Here is a 22,882-nt window from a genome sequence, read left to right on the forward strand (position 1 = left end):
CATTGCCCTTGCCTAGGACCAACACCTTCTCTGTGCTTCAAACACAGACAAGCCCCTGGATGGGAGTTTTTCTTTCTCTCTATTCACGTTTCTGGTATTTGGTTGCTACTTATTTTAACTCTCCATCTCTGGCAGAGCAATGCCATCTGCCAGCCATTTTTTTATCTTCACACAAATTACTTTTGTTTTACGTGCTCTGAGTTTTGTGCATTTCAGGGAACGCTCTCAGCTTTTTCTGCTCATGACCTATCTTAGTTTGGGTTGCTCCAAAAGCCGACCCTGAGGCAGGGATGTGACTACAAGTGGTTTATTTGGGAGGTGACTCCAGAAGTGCCACAAGGGAGGGGGGACTGAGGGAGAGAAGGGAAGGCAGTAAGGGTGTGCACATGAGCAGATTATTGGTGTCTCAGTCTTGCTGGAAATGTGCCCCACTGAGCGACAGGGAAGCTGGGGTGTCTCTGCACAGGCTCCAGTTCACTGGGTGAAGATTGTTACTGAAAGCGTTAAAGCTTCCCTGCATGCACCATGCAGGCTGAGAAAAATCCCTTAGTGCCAAGAAAGCCTCCAGGCAGAGAGGCCAGCAGAGAGGTGTGGATGGTCCGGGGTGAACTACAGCTGCTGTGAATCCAGGAGCTGGCTGAGACGACATGGATTGGGGCACCAGGAGGTTTTACTATGCACTCTGAGATTATTTTGCAAAGGGCAAAATGTCCAAACACAGAGAAAAACAACAGCAACAACCTCCTCTGGCATCTAGGTGGAAAGAATAGTTACTTATTAAAGGGTTAGAGGCGATCAAACTTAACTCTGAAACTGAGATTACTTATTAAACTTTACAAAAACTTCAAGATGGCATTAGATCCCCTTAATGGAAATCTCCTTTGCTATGACTAAAGAACAAATTGGGAAAGCAGCCAACATCATGTTTATTGCTCTGGCCTATAAGCGAAAAACCTCACTGAACTATATTAAATAACCACCACTTGGCTCTCTTCCTATATGAACACAGGAAACCATTGGGGGTTGTGTGATTCTCTTGCACTGGTCATCGCTCTGGACCATCACCAAGGTGGAGCCACTCTACGATTAGAAGGGTTTCGCCCCTCTTTTTCTCCACCCCATGCTTTCTGTTGGAAAAGCCAGATGACAATGTATGAAAACTTGGCTTGACTTGAATGCAGTGGGTTTCACTGAGGTTAGAAGCCTGGACAGAGCCCAGAGGATTGGCTACGAAGGAATTACTCTCAGTGGCTTCAGAGATTAAAAATTCACCCCAATTCTTTATTTTCTTTTACTAAAATTATAAATGCACACCTCAGCCATGGCCTTAGAGTGGTCTTTATTGTTGGTTCATTGCATCTTATTCTAACCCAAATCCTTATGTATGCAATGCTGGAAAACCCATTCCCCCTCTGCCTGTGCTCACCCTAACACGTTTCCGGTCCTGTTAGCCAGTAGAGCTTTAGAGGTTTTAGATGTTGCACCCTTGGAGCCATCAGTACTGGGCCCGGGGCTTTGCGTCCCTCGGCAGCAGATGGATGTCAAGTGCAGCACTCCGTCCTTTCTAACGGCTGCCCTTCAGGGTCTTCTTGGCCACGGAGATGAAGAAGCTCCGCAGGGCCTTGAACTCTTGCGTGCAGAGGTCCTTCCTCAGGCGGCCGCCAGGGGTCACAGACACCTGCATGCACCCGCCCTTGGCCATGGTCCCGGCCCCACAGACCACCAGGTGCTCAGGGAAGATGCAAAGGACACTTCGCACGTGTCCCCACACCACTCGGTTCCCTGACATAAGTAAAAAACCAATATTACTGAAAAAATTGAAGATAGTCAAAGATCTAACCCATTGTACCCCCATATACTCTAATTTGACAGCCAGCTTTGCTTGTTTTGGAGGGAGATTTTTATCAAAATTTTTATTAGTAAGTAATCTCTTTGGCATTTACAATCTATTCAAGCACATTAAAAAGAAAACATGAAAATAAAAACCACTGATATTATGTCTAACAAGCAGCAATAAAAAGGTAGACTAAGCTCAGTGCAAATACAATGAATAAAATATTTTCAAATTCACTGTAGCAACATTTCTCAATATTAACAATGTGTAGTGATGGAGGAAGGATTATTTTAGGAATGTAAGAACAGTGTAAGAATAGGAAGTGTATCATCCCTTCCCTGTTCAAAACCCTCCCAGGGCTCCCATCTCACCTCCTCGCTTCCTCTCTCCCACCCCCTCAGGCTGCTTGCAGTCATTCTGGTCTCCTTGCTCTTCCTCAAACACAATAGGTAGTCTCCTACCTCGGGACCCACCGTTCTCTCTGCCTAGAAAGCTCTTCTCCAAGGTATCTGCTTCACCTTTGTCAAGTCTCAAATGCCACCTTCTCACCAAAGCCTACTCTGATCACCTCCTTAAAATGGCAGCCCTTTCTCACACCCATTAGGATGGCTATCATCAAAAACAAATTTTAAAAAACCACCACCAACAAAAGAATACGAAGTGTTTTTATGCTAAATCACTGTAGAATAAATGAGCAAAACATCTTAATCGTTGTTGGAAAAGTATTTGACAGAATGTATTAGTCACCTCTGATTTTAAAATTTAAAAACTAGGAAGTTGGGCAAAGGAGACTTCCTAAATTTGACACAGTGTTTTCAGGAAAACTATGGCAAACATCAATGATAAAAATGTTAGGAGTATTCCCATAAAATAAGGCAAGAAATAAGGCAAGAATACCACAAATCCCCATTATTCAAAATAGTCTTAAGAGCCCTAGAAAAGAAGACCAAAATATTAGCAAATACTGGGGAAAATTTAACAATTTTACATTAAAATTCAACATAATGAAATAAAAATATATAACAGAAATATGATAGATTTTCAAGGTGTCTAAAAGTAAGATAAACACACACAAAGTACAGACATTTCAATGTGCCAGCAATGACCAATATAAAGATATCATTCAAAACAGCAACAAAATTATATTGTCCTCCCCCCAAACTTTAAAACATATTAAAACATAATATTTAAGGGCAGAGAAATAGACCTAAATGCATAAAAGTAAGTAATATAGATTGTAGTGGGGAGCCTCAAGTTTTTAAAGGTTTACATTTTTTTCCTATATTAATCTATTGATTACCTAAAGATAATTTTATACAAAGCTGTTCAAGTTGATTTTAAATGTTATTTGTAAGAGTGAGTGGCTAAGAATAGCAGGAAAATTATAATAAAGATAGCATTTAAATCACTAGGGAAATAATAAATAAATGATATTTAGACGTGTAGTAGATGTCATTATTATTCCACTTATACTTTTGAGGAAACTGAGATATAAAGAAATTGAATAATGTCATGTAGCTGCCATGTGGTGAAACCCAGGATGCCAACCCAGAGCCAGTGCTCCTCACCAGCATGCTATATTGCCCCTGGCAAAAATGTGTGCATGTACATATATTAGACATAGAGTCAATATCCAATATATACAAAGAGTTCCCATCAATCAATATGAAAAACATAAGCAACTTAATAGAGATAGATATGAGAAAATTATATAGAAGCAATTTTCAAAAGAATAAATAACAAAAGGTGAATAAATACATGGAAAAAAAATGTTCAAGCCCCCAAGTGGGGAAATGCAATTAAAAATAACTACTGAAGTCCAAAAGGTTCATGAAGATTTTAAAAGTTCTGATCTCCAGTGTTTAATAAGGAAGTGGAGAAATAGTCTCCCACCCAACATTCTCGGAAGTCAGTTTGTCATTATTTGCCAAGATTAAAATGTACCTTAACTTAGCTATTAGCTAAATTTAATACTCACATATGTACAAAAATATATGTAAAAATGCTTGCTATTTCTAAAAGTGACCAATGGAAATACTCCCAATCAATAGAATGGAATAGCCACAAAATTAAATGAATACTGACATGGAAAGATGTCAATTTGGGGTTGATAAATTTTTTTAAAAGCAAGCAGGAGAAAATTCCATACAATACGATTCTCTCATATTTTATATGTGTGGAATTTGCACATATGTGTGTGTATCTAAATACATTTAAAAGTTCTCAATAAATACCAAAGTGCTCATTGTACTACTCTTGTTTATTTTTGTTTATACATACAAATGTTTATTATACCAAAGTATTATCCACAGAGGAGAGAGGTTGATGGAGGAGAAGGGTGGAGAATGAATATGGATTTTTCACTTTTACTCCATCCATTTCTATAATTATTGAATGTTTTATAACCACACATTACTTGTGTAATTTATAAGAAGACAATAAATATGACAAAAATTGTTTCCAAAAATGAAAAAAAATGCACAGAACAAAAATATTATATTTGGTCAGCATATTGTTTTTTTGAGAATTTTTTAAACATCTTTATTGGAGTATAATTGCTTTACAATGTTGTGTTAGTTTCTGCTGTATAACAAAGTGAATCAGCTATATGTATACATATATCCCCATATCCCCGCCCTCTTGCATCTCCCTCCCACCTTTCCTATCCCACCCCTCTAGATGGTCACAAAGCACTGAGCTGATCTCCCTGTGCTATGCGGCTGCTTCCCACTAGCTATCTATTTTACATTTGGTAGTGTATATATGTCAATGTTACTCTCTCACTTCATCCCAGCTTACCCTTCTCCCTCCCCGTGTCCTCAAGTCCATTCTCTACATCTGTGCCTTTATTCCTGTCCTGCCCTAGGTTCAACAGAAACATTTTTTTTTTTTTTTGGTCAGCATTTAACTACCAAATTACCATTTCTATATCCTGGTATCTACCATAATGAATTAAATTCTTGCTACTCAAAGTAGCAAGAGGTCCTTGAAAAGTAGCAATGGCATTACCTGGCAGCTGGTTAGAAATGCAGAATCTCAAGCCTCACCTCAGACCAGCAGAATCTGTATCAAATCCCCAGGTGATTGTTGTGCACAGGCAAGTTTGAGTAACCTTGCTCTAAAGCATTTAGCATTTTGATTTCTGCTTTAACCACTGAAAAAGCAACTGTTTAAAAGTAAAATATTTTAATATTTTTTCCTAATATATGAAAGATATTTGAAAGTATCTTCAAATATCAGGGACAATTTGTAAAGATAGTTCTTTCACAATATTAAAAATATTTTTAATGTTAAAGTTTTAAACACAAAACAAATTTTTCAGTAACTAGGGAGGCAAGACCACTGAGTAAAAACAAAACAAAAAACAGTATTAGCATATTTCAAGCAGAGCAGGTTAAACTTTGTAAATTACGATTTTTCCTCCAACAAAAATCAGTGTTTGTACTTCCTGAGAGGAGAGCCAGCTGCCGAGCCCCAGCTGTCTGGATTCTCCATTCCCAGGTGAACTGCAAGGTGCGTCAAGAGACAACATGGAGATGTAGCCACTGACTTAGTTCCTCATTATCAGGCACTACAGAAGCCTCGACTTCCTGCTTTCACACATAAATCCATCCCCTTCACAACCTCTCACATTAATCCCACCTCAATTCCCACCTAGCCTTCCCTAAAGGAAGCTCCCTGGACAAGGTGTGACTCCACCTCTAATTATTCTGGCTGCATTTGCATGTGTTTTTCCTCATTATACTATCATTAGCATGAGGAGCAGACTCCTGTTGCCTGGGCAACCAGAAGCAGCACTGTGCACTGTGCCTGGTGACTGGATCCTACTTCTGGTTTTTCTTTTACACTCTTGAATACTCTTACTTTTATGATCAAAAGAATGCAATCCTTTCTGCAGTTCTGCCTCTTTTCTTGTTTTCTGGTTCTCTCTGTAGTGTCCAGCTGATTTGTCGAATTTCTCTTGGATTTATTACTTTAACTTCTCTTATTTCCACTAGCTAATGCTGATGCTTTCTTTCCCCTTAATCAGATCCTCCCTTTGAATTGCCCGCTCTGATGAAGACAGCCAGCTCAATACTTTTTCTCCTTTTAGATGTCTCTCTAAAATATTATATGCACCATTAAAATGACCCTATTTATGAAATTTCCTTGTCTGTCCTACTTCCTTCCTTTCTTCACTTGCTCCAGTTATTTGCTACTGTAATAATACAAGGCTAGTAGAAAAACGATGCCCTCTGAGAAGCCTCTTAGATAGCCTCATTCACCAGAGAGCAAACAGCAGAAGCAAGAAGAACTACAATCCTGCAGCCTGTGGAACAAAAACCACATTCACAGAAAGATAGACAAGATGAAAAGGCAAAGGGCTATGTACCAGATGAAGGAACAAGATAAAACCCCAGAAAAACAACTAAATGAAGTGGAGATAGGCAACCTTCCAGAAAAAATATTCAGAATAATGATAGTGAAGATGATCCAGGACCTCAGAAAAAGAATAGAGGCAAAGATTGAGAAGATGCAAGAAATGTTAAACAAAGACCTAGAAGAATTAAAGAACAAACAAACAGAGATGAACAATACAACAACTGAAATGAAAAATACACTAGAAAGAATCAATAGCAGAATAACTGAGGCAGAAGAACGGATAAGTGACCTGGAAGATAGAGTAATGAAATTCACTGCTGTGGAATAGAATAAAGAAAAAAGAATGAAAAGAAATGAAGACGACTTTATAGACCTCTGGGACAACATTAAACACAACAACGTTCGCATTATAGGGGTCCCAGAAGGAGAAGAGAGAGAGAAAGGACCTGAGAAAATATTTGAAGAGATTATAGTCGAAAACTTCCCTAACATGGGAAAGGAAATAGCCACCCAAGTCCAGGAAGCGCTGAGAGTCCCAGGCAGCATAAACCCAAGGAGAAACATGCTGATACACATAGTAATCAAATTCACGAGAACTAAAGACAAAGAAAAATTATTGAAAGCAACAAGGGAAAAATGACAAACAACATACAAGGGAATTCCCATAAGGTTAACAGCTGATTTCTCAGCAGAAACTCTACAAGCCAGAAGGGAGTGGCATGATATATTTAAAGTGATGAAAGGGAAGAACCTACAACCAAGATGACTCTACCCGGCAAGGATCTCATTCAGATTTGACAGAGAAATCAAAAGCTTTACAGACAAGCAAAAGCTAAGAGAATTCAGTACCACCAAACCAGCTCTACAACAAACGCTAAAGGAACTTCTCTAAGTGGGAAACACAAGGGACGAAAAGGACCTACAAAAACAAACCCAAAACCATTACAAAAATGGTAATAGGAACATACATATCCATAATTACCTTAAATGTGAATGGATTAAATGCTCCAACCAAAAGACACAGGCTCTCTGAATGGATACAAAAACAAGGCCCCTATGTATGCTCTCTACAAGACACCCACATCATACCTAGGGACACATACAGACTGAAAGTGAGGGGATGGAAAAAGATATTCCGTGCAAATGGAAATCAAAGGAAAGCTGGAGTAGCAATACTCATATCAGATAAAATAGACTAAAATAAAGAATGGAGAGGGAGCTTCAAGATGATGGAAGAGTAAGATGTGGAGATCACCTTCCTCCCTACAAATACATCAGAAATACATCTACGTGTGGAACAACTCCTACAGAACATCTACTGAACACTGGCAGAAGACCTCAGACCTCCCAAAAGGCAAGAAACTCCCCACATACCTGGGTAGGGTAAAAGAAAAAAGAAAAAAGAGAGACAAAGAATAGGGACGGGACCTGCACCACTGGGAGGGAGCTGTGAAGGAGGAAAGGTTTCCACACACTAGGAAGCCCCTTCATGAGCGGAGACTGCGGGTGGCGGAAGGGGGGAGTTTTGGAGCCATGGAGAAGAGTTCAGCAACAGGGAGGCGGAGGGTAAAGTGGAGAGATTCCCACACAGAGGATCGTTGCCGACCAGTACTCACCAGCCCGAGAGGCTCGTCTATTCACCCGACGGGGTGGGTGAGGGCTGGGAGCTGAGGCTCGGGCTTCGGTTGGATCCCAGGGAGAGGACTGGGGGTGGCTGCGTGAACACAGCCTGAAGGGGTTAGTGCACCACAGCTAGCCGGGAGGGAGTCCGGAAAAAGGTCTGGAGCTGCTGAACAGGCAAGAGACTTTTTCTTGCCTCTTTGTTTCCTGGTGCGTGAGGAGAGGGGATTCAGAGCACCACCTAAACGAGCTCCAGAGACGGGCGCGAGCCGCAGCTATCAGCGCGGACCCCAGAGACGGGCATGAGACGCTAAGGCTGCTGCTGCCGCCACCAAGAAACCTGTGTGCAAGCACAGGTCACTATCCACACCGCCCCTCCCAGGAGCCTGTGCAACCTGCCACTGCCAGGGTCCTGTGATCCAGGGACAACTTCCGCGGGAGAACGCAAGGCACGCCTCAGGCTGGTGCAACGTCATGCTGGCCTCTGCTGCCGCAGGCTCACCCCACGTCCGTACCCCTCCCTCCCCCTCGCCTCAGTGAACCAGAGCCCCCGAAGCAGCTGCTCCTTTAACCCTGTCCTGTGTGAGTGAAGAACAGACGCCCTCAGGCAACCTACACGCAGAGGCGGGTCCAAATCCGAAGCTGAACCCCGGGAGCTGTACGAACAAAGAAGAGAAAGGGAAATTTCTCCCAGCAGTCTCAGGAACAGCAGATTAAATCTCCACAATCAACTTGATGTACCCTCCATCTGTGGAATACCTGAATAAACAACGAATCATCTCAAATTGAGGAGATGGACTTTGGGAGCAACGATATATATATTTTTCCCCTTTTTCTCTTTTTGTGAGTGTGTATGTGTATGTTTCTGTGTGTGATTTTGTCTATATAGCTTTGCTTTTACCATTTTTCCTAGGGTTCTGTCTGTCTGTTTTTTTTTTTTTTATTACTTAAAAAAATCTTTTTTTCTTAATAATTATTTTTTATTTCTTATATTAATAACTTTATTTTATTTTATTTTATCTTCTTCTTTCTCTCTTTCTTTTTTTCCTCCCTTTTATTCTGAGCCATGTGGAGGGCAGGCTCTTGGTGCTCCAGCCAGATGTCAGGGCTGTGCCAATGAGGTGGGAGAGCCAAGTTCAAGACACTGGTCCACAAGAGACCTCTCAGCTCCATGTATTATCAAACAGCAAATATCTCCCAGAGATCTCCATCTCAACGCCAAGACCCAGCTCCACTCAACGACCAGCAAGCTAGAGTGCTGGACACTCTATGCCAAACAACTAGCAAGACAGGAACAAAACCCCATCCACTAACACAGAGGCTGCCTAAAATCATAATAAGGCCACATACGCACCAAAACACACCACCAGATGTAGACCTGCCCACCAGAAAGACAAGATCCAGCCTCATCCACCAGAACACAGGCACTAGTCCCCTCCACCAGGAAGCCTACACAACCCACTGAACCAAACTTAGCCACGAGGGACAGACACCAAAAAACTGCGAACCTGCAGGCTGTGAAAAGGAGACCCCAAACACAGTAAGTTAAGCAAAAGGAGAAGACAGAGAAACACACAGCAGATGAAGGAGCAAGGCAAAAACCCACCAGACCTAACAAATGAAGAGGAAATAGGCAGTCTACCTGAAGAAGAACTCAGAATAATGAAAGTAAAGATGATCCAAAATCTTGGAAAGAGAATGGAGAGAATACAAGAAACGTTTATCAAAGACTTAGAAGAACTAAAGATCAAACAAACGGAGATGAACAACACAATAAATGAAATTTAAAATTCTCTAGAAAGGATCAATAGCAGAATAACTGAGGCAGAAGAACGGGTAAACGACCTGGAAGATGAAATAGTGGAAATAACTACTGCAGAGCAGAATAAAGAAAAAAGAATGAAAAGAATTGAGGACAGTCTCAGAGACCTCTGGGACAACATTAAACGCACCAACATTCGAATTATAGGGGTCCCAGAAGAAGAAGAGAAAAAGAAAGGGACTGAGAAAATATTTGAAGAGATTATAGTTGAAAACTTCCCTACTATGGGAAAGGAAATAGTTAATCAAGTCCAGGAAGCACAGAGAGTCCCATACAGGATAAATCGAAGGAGAAACACACCACAACACTTATTAATCAAACTATCAAAAATTAAATGCAAAGAACAAATATTAAAAGCAGCAAGGGAAAAACAACAAGTAGCACATAAGGGAATCCCCATAAGGTTAACAGCTGATCTTTCAGCAGAAACTCTGCAAGCCAGAAGGGAGTGGAAAGACATATTTAAAGTGATGAAAGAGAAAAACCTACAATCAAGATTACTCTACCCAGCAAGGATCTCATTCAGATTTGATGGAGAAATTAAAAGATTTACAGACAAGAAAAAGCTTAAGAGAATTCAGCACCACCAAACCAGCTTGACAGCAAATTCTAAAGGAACTTCTCTAGGCAGGAAATACAAGAGAAGGAAAAGACCTACAATAATAAACCCAAAACAGTTAAGAAAATGGTAATAGGAACATACATATCAATAATCACCTTAAATGTAAATGGATTAAATTCTCCAACCAAAAGACATAGACTGGGTGAATGGACACAAAAACAAAACCTGTATATATATGCTGTCTACAAGAGACCCACGTCAGACCTAGGGTCACATACAGACTGAAAGTGAGGTGATGGAAAAAGATATTCCACGCAAATGGAAATCAAAAGAAAGCTGGAGTAACAATTCTCATGTCAGACAAAACAGACTTTAAAACAAAGACTATTACAAGAGACAAAGAAGGACATTACATAATGATCAAGGGATCAATCCAAGAAGAAGACATAACAATTGTAAATATTTTTGTGGCCAACATAGGAGCACCTCAATACATAAGGCAAATACTAACAGCCATAAAAGGGGAAATCGACAGAAACCCAATCATAGTAGGGGACTTTAACACTCCACTTTCACCAATGGACAGATCATCCAAAATGAAAATAAATAAGGAAACACAAGCTTTAAATGATACATTAAACAATATGGACTTAATTGATATTTATAGGACATTCCATCCAAAAACAACAGAATACACATTCTTCTCAAGTGTTCATGGAACATTCTCCAGGATAGATCATATCTTCGGTCAGAAATCAAGCCTTGGGAAATTTAAGAAAATTGAAATCGTAACATGTATCTTTTCCGACCACAATGCTATGAGATTAGATATCAATTACAGGAAAAAATGTGTAAGAAATACAAGTACATGGAGGCTAAAATACACACTACTAATAATCAAGATATCACTGAAGGAATCAAAGAGGGAATCAAAAAATACCTAGCAATAAATGACAATGAAGACACAACGACCCAAGACCTATGGGATGCAGCAAGAACAGTTCTAAGAGGGAAGTTTATAACTATACAAGCCTACCATAAGAAAAAAGAAACATATCAAACAACCTAACCTTACACCTAAAGCAATTAGAGAAAGAAGAACAAAAAATTCCAAAGTTAGCAGAAGGAAAGAAATCATAAAGATCAGAGCAGAAATAAATGAAAAAGAAATGAAGGAAAAAATAGCAAAGATCAATAAAACTAAAAGCTGGTTCTTTGAGAAGTTAAACAAAATTGATAAACCATTAGCCAGACTCATCAAGAAAAGGGGGAGAGGACTCAATCAAATTACAAATGAAAAAGGAGAAGTTACAACAGACACTGCAGAAATACAAAGCATCCTAAGAGACTACTACAAGCAACTCTATGCCAATAAAATGGACAACCTGGAAGAAATGGACAGATTCTTACAAAGGTATAACCTTCCAAGACTGAACCAGGAAGAAATAGAAAATTTGAACAGACCAATCACAAGCAATGAAATTGAAACTGTGATTAAAAATCTTCCAACAAACAAAAGTCCAGGACCAGATGGCTTCACAGCTGAATTCTATCAAACATTTAGAGAGGAGCTAACACCCATCTTTCTCAAACTCTTCCAAAAAACTGCGGAGGAAAGAACATTCCCAAACTCATTCTATGAGGCCACCATCACCCTGATACCAAAACCAGACAAAGATACTACAAAAAAAAAATTACAGACCAATAATACTGATGAATATAGATGCAAAAATCCTCAACAAAATAACAGCAAACAGATCCACATTAAAAGGATCATACACCATGATCAAGTGGGATTTATCCCAGGGATGCAAGGATTCTTCAATATATGCAAATCAATCAATGTGATGCACCATATTAACAAATTGAAGAAGAAAAACCCTATGATCATCTCAATAGATGCAGGAAAAGCTTTTGAGAAAATTCAACACCCATTTATGATAAAGACTATCCAGAAAGTGGGCATAGAGGGAACCTACCTCAACATAATAAAGGCCTTATTCGACAAACCCACAGCAAACATCATTTTCAATGGTGAAAAACTGAAATTATTTCCTCTAAGATCAGGAACAAGACAAGGATGTCCACTCTCGCCACTCTTATTCAACATAGTTTTGGAAGTCCTAGCCATGGCAATCAGAGAAGAAAAAGAAAAAAAAGGAATACAAATTGGAAAAGAAGAAGTAAAACTGTCACTGTTGGCAGATGACATGATACTATACATAGAGAATCCTAAAGATGCCAAGAGAAAACTACTAAAACTAATCAATGAATTTGGTAAAGTTGCAGGATACAAAATTAATGCACAGAAATCTCTTGCATTCCTATACAGTAATGATGAAAAATTTGAAAGAGAAATTAAGGAAACACTCCCATTTACCAGTGCAACAAAAAGAATAAAATACCTGGGAATAAACCTACCTCAGGAGACAAAAGACCTGTATTCAGAAAACTATAAGACACTGATGAAAGAAATTAAAAATGATGCAAACAGATTGGATTGGAATAATCAATATTGTGAAAATGACTGTACTACCCAAAGCAATCTACAGATTCAATGCAATCCTTATCAAATTACCAATGGCATTTTTTACAGAACTAGAACAAAAAAAATCTTAAAATTTGTATGGAGACACATAAGACCCTGACTACACAAAGCAGTCTTGAGGGAAAAAAACGGAGCTGGAGGAATCAGACTCCCTGTCTTCAGACTATACTACAAAGCTACATTAATAAAGACAGTATGGTACTGGCACAAAAACAGAAATATTGTTCGATGGAACAGGATAGAAAGCCCAGAGATAAACCCATGCACCTATGGTCAACTAATATATGACAAAGGACACAAGGATATACAATGGAGAAAAGACAATCTCTTCAATAAGTGGTGCTGGGAAAACTGGACAGCTACATGCAAAAGAATGAAATTAGAACACTCCCTAACACCATACACAAAAATAAACTCAAAATGGACTAGAGACCTAAATGTAAGACTGGACACTATAAAACTCTTAGAGGAAAACATAGGAAGAACACTCTTTGACATAAATCACAGCAAGATCTTTTCTGATCCACCTCCTAGAGTAATGGAAATAAAAACAAAAATAAACAAATGGGACCTAATGAAACTTCAAAGCTTTTGCACAGCAAAGGAAACCATAAACAGGACGAAAAGACAACCCTCAGAATGGGAGAAAATATTTGCAAATGAATCAACGGACAAAGGATTAATCTCCAAAATATATAAACAGCTCATGCAGCTCAATATTAAAAAAACAAACAACCCAATCCAAAAATGGGCAGAAGACCTAAATAGACATTTCTCCAAAGAAGACATACAGATGACCAAGAAGCACATGAAAAGCTACTCAACATCACTAATTATTAGAGAAATGTAACTCAAAACTACAACGAGGTATCACCTCACACCAGTTAGAATGGGCATCATCAGAAAATCTACAAAAAACAAATGCTGGAGAGGGTGTAGAGAAAAGGGAACCCTCTTGCACTGTTGGTGGGAATATAAATTGATACAGTCAGTATGGAGAACAGTATGGAGGTTGCTTTAAAAGCTAAAAATAGAATTACCATATGACCCAGTAATCCCACTACTAGGCATATACCCAGAGAAAACCATAATTCAAAAAGGCACATGCACCCCAATGTTCATTGCAGCACTATTTACAATAGCCAGGTCATGGAAGCAACCTAAATGTCCATCGACAGAGGAATGGATAAAGAAGATGTGGTATATATATACAATGGAATATTACTCAGCCATAAAAAGGAATGAAATTTGGTCATTCGTAGAGACGTGGATGGATCTAGAGACTGTCATACAGAGTGAAGTAAGTCAGAAAGAGAAAAACAAATATCGTATATTAATGCATATACATGGAACCTAGAAAAATGCTACAGATGAACCAGTTTGCAGGGCAGAAATAGAGACACAGATGTAGAGAACAAACGTGTAGACACCAAGGGGGGATAGTGGTGGTGGGGGGTGGTGGTGTGATGAATTGGGAGTTTGGGATTGACATGTATACACTAATATGTATAAAATGGATAACTAATAAGAACCTGCTGTATAAAAAAAAATAAATAAAATAAAATTCAAAAATTAAAAAAAAAGACCCAACACCACCAAAATTAAAATAATAAAATAAATAAATATTTTTTTAAAAAAGAAGAAGAGCGAAGCTCTCTATTATCATAATTCCTAATAGTAAGCTACATAAAACATTACCTGTCCAATCCCTTTTTCTAAAGTAGTAGTTCTTAACCTTGGCTCTATGTTGAAATCTCCTTGGTAGTTTAAAAAATCACTGATGCTTCGGTCTCACCCTTAGAGATTCTGATGTAATTAGTCCGAGGTGCAGCCTGGCAGAGGATTTTAGAAACCTTCTTGGTGATTCTAATGTTCAGGCAAAGTTGGGACGCAAAAAGGGTAATAGCTTTTCAACCAGCCTTTCCTGGCTTTGTTATTTTTGTTATTCCTTGGCACATATGATGATAAATTACAAATTTACACTTCCCTTAAGGTATCATGCCAGTCTTGGGTCTATTTTCCCACAACTCCATTTCTCTCCTTCCCCTGTTCTAAGCTGCGCATTTCAGAGGGCTGATACTCATAGGCTGTTTCCTGGGCTTCTGTGACAGCTAAAACTTTTGCTAAAAGTTTTGTAGTTTTACCTCTTACATTTAGGTCTTTTATCCATTTTGAATTAACTTTATGTGTAAGATGTGAGGTAGAAGACATTCTTTTGTATATAGGTACCCAGCTGCCCCAGTATCATTTATTGAAAAGACTATTCTGTCCCCCCTTGAATTGTCTTGGCAACCTTGTTAAAAAATCATTTGACCATAGATGTATTGGTTTATTTCTGGACTTTCAGTTTTAGTCTATTGATCTATTTGTCTATCCTTATGCCAGTACCATACTCTTTTGTTTACTGTGGCTTTGTAGTAAGTTTTGAAACAGTTCTCCAACTCTGTTCTTTTTTAGTATTATTTTGGCTAATCCGTGTCCCTTGCATTTCCATACGCATTTACGGATGAGTTGTCAATTTCTGGGAAAAACATGGCTGGGATTTTGATAAGGATTGTTTTGAATCTGTAAATCAGTTTGGGGAGCTCTGCCATCTTAATGATGTTAAATCTTCCAATCCCTGAACATGGGCTTTCTTATCATTTATTTAGGTTTTTAATTTCTGTTGACAATGTTTTGTACTTTTCAGTTACAAACCTTGCACTTCTTTTGTTAAAATTTTCCCAAATATATTATTCTTTCTGATGCTATTGTAGATTGAATTGTTAATTTCATTTTGTAGCCTTGCATTATAAAATCTGCCTTTTTCACAATGTCTCCAGATGATTCTTATGTACTCTGACAGTTTGAGAAGTGCTACTCTATTCAATAAACTCAACCCAATAATATTCCATACAACACTGCCAAATTCTGTCCCCCAAAGCTGCCAGCTCTCCAATAAGAAGTGACTTGAAGCAGCATAGTTTACAGGGAACAGAGGCAGGTCCAAAGATACTACTTAACTGAGTAAATTAAATGTTTTAAATAAGAGGAAGCAACTAGTTAATATAAATAGAGTTTTGTTTTAATTTCTATGCAATGAAAAACTCATATTAAATATCCATTTAATTTAGGAGGAAACTACAGTGTTGACTTTTCCCTGAATTATGTGGATAAGTGAAACGTTTGAAAGAATTATACTGATAATTATTAATTCTTCATTTCATTTCCATTGTATTTTTCATTCTTTTTTTCCAATAATAGCAACAATTACAACAGTAATACCTTATAATGAATATGTTTACTACACCCTGTTCTGCCTTCTGGTTTTAGATATGAACACCAATTATTTCCATGACTTTCGATAACTCACTTTATCTTTCTAACTTGCAATTTCTTCAACTGAATAATGTAGAAAATGGACTAGATTTCTCTAGCATCTCACTCTTCTAGCTCTACATTAGATAATTCTGAATTTCTCCCATGTCCAAACATACCATTTAATTTTATGAACAATGTATTACAGAATCAGTCACTTATGAATAATATAAAGCATGATTCAGAATGAAGGTGCTGAGGTCTGACATTTTTATACATAAATACAGCTACAGATCAAATTCAACACATCACTTATATTCTCTCCGCTTGCAATGTCCTTTTAGCAAACAATAGTTAAAGAAACAAATTAAACAAAATGCAGTTTAAAAAACTTATACTGAGAGTCCTTTGAAGTTAGTTAAAAGGGTACTTATTTACATATGTCTTCCCCAAATTAACACTTTTCTGTATATTTAATAGTCATTTTCTTTTCCCCCAATTTCACACTAATAATTTTATAAAAATCAATGTGTAAATTACTGTATTAGCGTGTAAAACTACTAACATGATGCTTTTCAAAGATGAAGTGAATATTTTGGTAAAAAGCCTTCAAACTGGAGACATTTAATAATACTTATCTTTCCTTCCTATTAATTCAGGTTAGCTTTCTCCCTCAGTCCAAGTTACTAACAATTTACCATACAGCAAACATTTCAAGATTTTTGCTAACAATTCTTGCCTTTGACTAATAAAATCTATTTTCAGAAAACTGTAAAGATGATTTCTTTCTCTGATATCATTCTATCATGGAAGAGATTGTATTGCTTGCTTTTCTCAATGTACCTATGGGATTGATGATATACCCATGACACATTAGTTATATGATAAATGAAGTCAGTTAACTGAATATATAAATAATATATATATAAATATTTTATATTTTATTATTTATATATGAATATATAAATAATAATAACAATAATAATAATACTTGACATTCTATCATTGACCTAGGAGTACTTAGCAATTTGACTGATGCCTTATGTCTTATTTCAGGTTTCCTAGAAACAGAACATTAGCCAGGGATTCTCGTTCAAGTAATTTATTGAGGGAGTGCTCTCAGAGGACACTTGTAAGAGACTGAGGAAAGGAGAAGAGTGCCAGGGAAGGATGCAAAGCATGAGAATGCAGCTGAAATATAGTCTCAGCCTGATCACAGGAGCAGCTCTGGAGTGTGAAGCACACCACAGAGTTGTTCACGTCTATGCCCATTTGATGGGTGAGTGGTGGATTATAACCTCCCAGGAATCTCCTGGTATATGGGGTCCACTGGCTCAGGGCAGTCTCAGGAGAAGGGGCAGCTGTGAACTATTAGCAGGAGCAATCACAGCATCTAGAACAGTGCCTGGCATATAACAAGTATGTGCTTAATAATGATTTGTTAAATGAGTCAATAAAAAATCCTTTTGAGTAGAAAATTATGTTTAAAATTGTTCAATTATTCAAAAGTCCCTGGAAAAAAATGAATGAAGAATGAATTGCTGTGATGCCAATGAAAGTTAAATGAACTTGGATTCAATATCCACCTCCATTATCCATATTCATTCTTCTAATTGCCCAGGGCAAAATGAAGACCAAGATCTAAATCTTATTATTGTCTATCATCACCCTTGTCTGCTGTCTTGGTTTTGCATCATGGCTGGATCTCTTCTAAATGTGATTCAAACAAAGATGCAATTGACAAGAACTAGAACACAAATTCATATGGCCCCATCATATTACTCTATTGGATTCTTTCTGTATCATAGATGCACAAGGACAATTTCAAAGGGAATTTGAGAAAAAAAATATTCACAGTTTAACACAATATGACTGTATTATTTGTGCTTTATTTACTAAATGATCTTCTTAAACTGTCTCAAGGGCACTCTAAAATCATTAAAATATTGAGAATAGCAAGATAAAAACAGTAAGTTTTCTTTCCAAACTGTTTTATAAAAAGTCTTCCTTCACCGTTTTGAACATGAGTTATTTTAAGAACTTAGCACAGGAAAACAAAATTCTCAATGCAGTAATCATTTTACTGCTTGGTCATATGAAAGGAAAACAACATCATGGATCTTCCTGGCAAAGCTGGACAGGTAGAAAATATGAAAGTACACAAAACCAATCAGACTGTGTCTCTGGAGAATTTCTCATCTCAAGTGTAGTTAACAAACTCCCAGTCTGTGGTCATATCTAGATACAGCCTGTAACCCATGTATATGGGCCTGTGAATAGTGTAAAATAAACTCGAAATAAAATCTTCTTATAGTACAAGACATGGCAGTCATTAAACTAAGATACAGCAAGTGTTATGAAGCATGAAAATATGGTACTTGAATTCTATTTATTCAAAAGTCTTCACTGAGCTGAGGGTGTAACTAATTCAATTACTGATTTGAATATGTATTATATTTTAATTGTTGCAGCTGTGAAAAAAAGCATTGGCTAAGGAGGCAATTAATAAAAATATCTAATCAGCTTGAAGTTAACCATTTAACTTTTTTTTTAATGAAGATCTAATTTCTAGAACAATTGTGCCTATATTTTTTGGAGGTACATACCTATACTCTGGTCTATCTAGTGCACAAATCACTTTAGAATCGTACTAGTTTACTTCAACTGCTTATCTAGGGAATGTTAAATAGGAGAGAAAGGTTTGGGCTTTTCCCATAATTGAAATAAAGGTACAATGAACAGTAACTTCCTGATGTTTTGTCTAATCAACATAACAGTGTAGATTTACTCTGCCTATATATGGAACTGTAGAAGAAAGTTGAGAAAGAATAACTATTAATAAGTATAGGTCATACAATGATTATATGTTGCAGACCAGCTATAATTTCTGGATGGATATTCAGACTATATTTACATTGCATAGAAGGGTAGACATCAAGATTTATTTGATAAATGTGTCAAATGTTGATGAAATTTGAGTATCAAAAGGATGCTGTCAGGATGCTCTGTCAGCATGTTTTTGTCATTTCAAAATGGCTTAAAAATACAGGAAATTATTTTCTCACTTAGTTTGAAGTCAGAAGTAGGGCAGGTCCAAGTTAGTTCAAGTTTATTAAAGCTCCAAGTTCTTGGAATTTGCTCAGCTAGTCTTAGCTGGTTGGCTTTTGTCCTGAAGCTTGCTCAGGACAAAAGCTTGTGGCCAGAATATGGTTGCAACATCTCCTAACAATGAAGCCTGAACACAAGGTGTAAACCAAACCACTACACATGGTAACCCTTTCCATAACCAATCATATTCTTGGCAAAGCCCTCATTCTTGCTTGGTGATGGATAAATTAAATGTTCAATAATCTAGTCTAATCTGGGATTTTCTACCTAATCCTGTTATGATAGCAGTCACAAGTAGTCAGAAATCCAAGTATTATCAGTATTAGCACATTGTCCATCACTGGGGTGTGCTGGTGGGAAGAAGAGAGGAAAGGGAGGAAAAGAGAGGAAAGGGAGGAAAGAAAAGCTGCTTGGATAAGTGATGGTGACTGATTGTTCCCTGGTGGAAAAAGCTGTCTTCCATTGAGATCATCAGCTGCTGGGCAGGTCGGGAGAATTTGACTTTTTAATAATTATTGATGTGATGGTTTCAACATAACTGGTGGACATATTCTTCTAGACACAGCCCTACCTTTTAGCCATATCTCAGTTGTGTTTCTCTTCAGAGCCCACAATTTATGCACACTCCCTTTAGGAGGTGTGTCCCACTGTTCCATTGCTCTACCGCCAGGCTGGCTCACAACTGTCCCTCAGCTAACCTCAGAGATCTCTCCTTTGGAAATAGAGAAACTTGTGGGGTCTTACTTGCTGTCCTCTGAGAGCTTAGGGAATGAAGAGAGGGTGGGTGATTTTGCTTACCTTTTTATCCCACCATGTCCTGTTGGCTCAGATCCATCAAGGATCCTCTTGCCTTTAGAAATGTCCAGATGAGAAGCAGGTATCATTCATATGGTTCGGCATACATGCAAACTTCAAAAGTTTTATGTTCAGGCCTCCGTACACCCTGTCTGACCTGCTTGGATGTAGGAAATGTTCAGGCACCAAACTGTGATTTGCCCAAACTCTGCCACCTTTAGTATATTTCTCTCTCCACTATCTCTTGTTTATACCTCCTGTGGCATTGTTGGGGGTGGGATAGGAACACATCAAGCATGTTATGGCAAAGTCTCCATTAAGCCTGGCCATTGGTCACCTAGGCTGGGAGATGATCTTGACAGAGGAAAAAGCCTGATATCTGCTGCCAGGGCTTCAGGCATCTGAAGTTTTAACTGGAGCTGAAGGATTCACTTTCTAGATGACTTACTCACAAGGCTGTTGGCCGGAGGCCTCAGGTCTTTGTCACATGGGCCTCGCCCCGGGACTGCCCGAGTGTCCTTGTAACATAGCAGCTGGCTTGCTCTAGAGTGAACATTCTGAAGAGGAGAGATTCAGAAACCACAATGTCTTTTATGACCTTATCTGAGATGTCACACACTGTCACAGTCACTTTATTCTAGTCGTTAGAAGTAAGACCAAATCCTGGATCTGTGAAAGGGGTAGGGAAGTAAGTTCCACTTTTTTGAAGGGGGGGTCAAAGAATGTGTGGACACTTTAAACCACCACGATGTTATTATTCTTTTCAATGAGGCACAAAAAAGAAATTAAACTTGACCAAGCTTACACGGTAAAGGTTCTGACCCCATTGTGTGTGTGTGTGGTGGGGCGTTGATTTTCCCACACCACCAAGCAATTCTCAGAATCCAGCTGGGTGTCCTACAATTCAACTCAATTCTGGCACTATCTACTCAAGTTAGCATCAGGGTAGAGGGCTCATTCCCACAAGATTGCCCTCCACTTCAGATGCCAATAGCAAGTTCAGTTTGTCACCTGGCCTTCTAACCAATCTGCTATACACTGGAGTTTCCCATAATCCCTTCCTTGGGTTTGATTAATTTGTTAGAATGGCTCAAAAGACTCAGGAAACCTGTCTGCTCCCTAGATTACTGGTTTATTACAAATGATATTAAAGGATATTTATCAATAGACAGATGAAGAAATACATAGGGTTAAGTCCCAGGGTCCTGACAAAGGAGTTTTTGTTTTTGTGGAGTCTGGGGCCCTGCACAATGGCACATGGAAATTTTCTGGTTCAACTTGGAAGCTCTCTAAATCCCATCTTTTGGGGGTTTTATGGAGGCTTTATTACATAGTCATAATTGATTAACTAATTGGCCATTGGTGATTGATTCACCCTCCAGCCTCTCTTCCCTCCCCGGAGGTAGGGGATTGGGACTAGAAGTTCCAACCTGCTAATCACAAGGTTGGTTCTCCTGGAAACCAGCCCCCATCCTTAGGTGGGGTCCAAAAGTCACCTCATAAATATAACAAAAGACGTCTTTGTTGCTCTCATCTCTTAGGAATTCCAAGAGTTTCAGGAGCTCTGTGCCAGAAATGGGGATGAAGACCCAAGATATTTCTTACTTTAAATCACAATATCACACATGGTTAGCAGAGCCAGGGGAGCTGAGACACAAGCCCAGATAATCTGACTCCAGTGCCCAAACTCATAACCACAACATGAAGCTAGCCTTTCCATGAAAAAAAAGATTGATTTCTTAGGATTGTGTTATATGCATTGACATAGAAGATTCATACTTCCAGTATAGTATAATAATTGCCTGGAATTAGAAATTCTAAATTATCTTGGCCAAACACAAGAGTTGCCATTGGGCTTGGAGGGATGTAAGATCCCTCCAAGAAGGTTGGAGGGATATAAGATCATGCCCAAGATGTCATCTAGGGTTGGAAAAGTAGAATGGGGAAGTGAAAGTGTTATTTTTAGATTGGGGGAAACATTGGGAGAACAGAACAAGTTACTTTTATAAAATAAAAAAATAGATTATTAGTGCCTGAAAATAGAAGGTGATTATTAATGGGATATAAAAGTTCATCAGATTTCCCAAGTTAGCAAGGAGGAATTTGAGCAAACCAGAAAAATAAAGAAAAAAGAGGTCATAGCAGAATAAACTAAATAAATTGATAATGTTTAAAAATAAGAGATTGAGGTATAGCAAACAAAAAGAAATGATTATTGGACCAGGAGGAAAGAAAGATTATGGACACTACTTAAGAAAAGGAGAGACATTATTTAACAATAAAAGGCAAAAGTTAGGAATCAGATATGTCATAAATTTATATGCACAAACAGTATGGCAGCTAAATACATAAAGCAAAAATTACTAGAAATATAAGACAAATGATAAAAATACACTTATGCAAGAAATTGAATATATTATAAAAATTAGACTGATACAGTGAATTTAAAAATAACCAAATTCGTGGTGTAGGGGTTCAGAATGAACCTCCCCTAAAATGTGTCACTTTTGCATGAGGATTATTTTGAGCTAAAAGGAATCAAGATCCTGAGGGTTTAAGAGAAACTACTACCTCTTTTTAACTACCTAGAAGAATTTAAGCAGGGGATTTTTCCTAGGAAAGAGTTATTACAGACACATTTTACCTAAGTGGCCCCATCTGTATGGCAGGGCAAACGTCTAATTACCAAACATCTGCTCTTCTTCTTATCATCCTGTGAAAGAGCCTTCTGTCCTTAGAAGCTCTAGGCCCCTATCCCATTCCTTACCTCGGGATAGCATATAGACCATTTTATGCTTCTGTTTCTGACCCTCTGATATATGTGGGGTCTCTGACCCTCTCATGTATGCACGATTCCTGTATGTATTAAATTAAATTTGATATTCTCCGGTTAATCTATATCATGTCAATTTAATTCTTAGATCAGCTAGAAGA

This window comes from Balaenoptera musculus, chromosome 15, assembly GCF_009873245.2.
Source record: "Balaenoptera musculus isolate JJ_BM4_2016_0621 chromosome 15, mBalMus1.pri.v3, whole genome shotgun sequence".
Lineage (NCBI taxonomy): Eukaryota > Metazoa > Chordata > Mammalia > Artiodactyla > Balaenopteridae > Balaenoptera > Balaenoptera musculus.